We start from the raw sequence: 3104 nt of genomic DNA, 5'->3' as shown, positions 1-3104 counted from the left end.
GATTTATACGTGCATGAGATTGTCGCTCGCCACAGTGTACTGGTCCCTATTGTATCTGATCACAATGTTCAGTTTACCTCTCAGTTTTGGCAGAAATTTCATGAGGAGTGGGGTACGAGACTACATTTCAACATGATTTATCACCCTTAGACTGGTGATAAGAGTGAATGGACCACTCAGACGCTCGAGGATATGTTAAGGGCTTGTGTCGTCGATTTAGGTGGGGGTTGGGATTACTACCTTCCCCTAGATGAGTTTTGTTACAACCAAAACTATCACTCTAGTATTAGTGCACTGCTAATCTAGCTTATCTATGGGAGGAAGTGTCGTACACCAGTTTGCTGGGAGAGGTTGGCCACAGGGTCACGGGGATGACTGAAGCGGTCTTTCAAATGACGGAGCTTATCCAACAGATTAGATAGCGGTTACAGACAGTGATTACAGACAATGCCGAAAAAAGAGTTATGCTGATAGACGACGATCCGAGTTAGAGTTCCAGGTCGGGGATATGGTTTTACTGAAGGTATCACCCTGGAAGGGTGTTATACGCTTCAGAAAGAGGGGCACGTTGGGTCCCCGATTTATTGGACTATTTTGAGTCCTGGCGGACCTTCCTAAGGAACCTAGTGAGATTTACAACACCTTCCATGTTTCTTAGCTTTGGAAATGTGCGCTTGACGATTCAGTGGTGGTTCCTTTGGACGACATTTAGGTCGATGAACTCTTATGTGGAGAGATCGGTGGCTATTACGGATAGGAAGACGAAGGCCTTGCGCAACAAGGTAGTACCTTTGATCAAGGTTTAATGGCAACATAGGACATGTTCCAAGTGGATCTAGGAGCCCGATTCTTAGATGTGTGAGCATTATCCAAAGTTATTTGCAGCAGAGGATTTTGAGGATGAAATATAGTTCAAGTGGGGGAGAATTGTAACACCCAATCCTTCAGGTAAACTTCTTTCTTTATCGTAAGTTAAATCTTGGAATTTTGGTCATTACGTAGGGTGTACTACAGCCTCCTACACAGCACGTAAGAGGGTAACTTGGGCACGGGGCTTAAGTGACTTACGTAGGGCATAAGTCTACCTACGTAGCACGTAGTGGCCCAGAACCAGAACCCTAATTTTGGGTTTTTAATCCATATTTAAAGGCTCTAATACCCTTGAGGCCTTTCCATCATCAACCTTCATCTTCCCAACATTCCCTTTGAAAACCGACTTCCTATTTTGGTGTATTTTGAGCTTGAGAGTGTTTTGTGTGCATTTTGAAGAAATAAGAAGGTCGTGGAGTTTCTTGGAAGCTTGAATCAGCTTTGGATCCAAAATTTCCTTTCCATCATCCATATCTAGGAGGTATAAAGTCTCCACCTAGATGAGTTTTTATGATAGATCTAGTTTATACTTAAGAAATCCATGTTTTTGTCCCCATAACCTTGGTTATTATGAGTATGAGCTACTTTAGTCCATTAGGGTATCATTTTCAGTCAATTTTGAAGTTGTTAAGTCATAAAAGCGAGAGCTTGGTTACTCTCATCCATCCATGCATGAGATTTTGAGCTTTGAGTGCTTATTGGAATTAGGTTATGAGTTTGTGCCCTTGGTATGCATGAAAATGGATAAATTCAGAGACTTTATCCATTAAGAACTTCATCTAGTGTAGATCTGGAAGTTTGGTGATTGAACCTTCTATATTAAGAGCTTAATGATTAAGTTGGGACCTAGCTTATTAGACGGGGCGTAATTCTGGCTACGCAACATGTAGCATTATTTTTCCTCGATTTTGCCACCTTTGTCTCTATGCAGGGCGTAGAGCTATTGCGCATGGCGTAAGCTGGCTGAATGTTGACTTGTGACTTTTTGGTCGTTGACTTTGACCAAGTTTGACTTTAGGAAAAATGGTGTAATTTGAGTAGCAGATTGAGGATTGGTCCTTGTTTGTTGCATAGGTGACCCGTAGAGCCGGTATTTGTATTAGTGATCAGTTCAGCTATCTTCTAGACTTTGAGGAGAGTTTTCATTACTATACTTGTGGGTTGAAGGCACCAATGCCAACCCGCTAGATTGTGTTATGTATTCTTGTGTATCAGATGTTGCTATGCTATAGTGATATGTTATATTGGTATATTTGTATGATTGCTTGGGTTAGTTGGTTTTTGTTTATGCGCATATTTCGACATACTGTGGTTGGGTTGAGGCGATCCTCCTTTGGGTTGAAGGTCAAGATACCCGGGTAGGCCAATTGATACTGTAGGCCAAAGGGGACAGTCCAGTTAATATTGTAGGCCCAAGGGAGTGGTCTAGCTTATGTTATAGGCTCGATAGCGGTCCAAATTATATCTGATGATTCGGTAGCGGTCTAGTCTTGTGTTGTAGGCCTTGTTTGCGTGCATTGTATGTATTTTGCTATGTGGGGTTTATTGTGGGAACTCACTAAGCTTTGGGTTACCGTTTTTTTTGGGTACTCTACTTTTTATTACTATGTTTGGAGAGAATGTTTTGTATGACGTATGGTTCATGAAAATGGTTTCTGAAAGATAAAACTATCATGATTTTTGGGACGTTACAGCTCATACAACATAAGAATTTCCTATCAGAACTAGGGGTGCAACAGGAAGATTGTGTACTAACTTATGACAACAATTGGAAAAGAATATGATGTTTCATAGCAAGATGAATCATATTCAGATGAGGTACCAGTTTATCAAATAATTGATAAGTGATGGTAATGTAAACTTAATGAATCACTGGCATAAACAATCTAACATACATGTTCACTAAGGTGATGAAAATAAATAAGTTGAAGTTGTGTATGGGTTTAACTGAACTTCCAAATACTTTAGGAGAAGGCATGGATAGAAAAGGGAGATATGGATTAGGGATTTCTAGATTGGATGGCTACATATTGCCATTAGGCAGACTACGTAAGCAAAAATGCGTCATGGGCCAGATTCGTCAGAGTTTTTTAGGCCTAAGATTATTGGTATAGGTCAACTTGCTTCGATAAATAGAACCCTTACGAATTTGTGTAGCTCTCAGTAAGCAAAAAAGTGTCATTCACTAATCGTCAATAAAATATATCTCTCTTGTTTGCCTGCAGACGTAGGTT

Source organism: Lactuca serriola, chromosome 3 (assembly GCF_051521515.1).
Source record: "Lactuca serriola cultivar US96UC23 chromosome 3, Lser_US96UC23_V15, whole genome shotgun sequence".
NCBI lineage: Eukaryota > Viridiplantae > Streptophyta > Magnoliopsida > Asterales > Asteraceae > Lactuca > Lactuca serriola.
The sequence above is the reverse complement of the archived record's forward strand: the minus strand, read 5'-3'. Positions refer to the sequence as shown.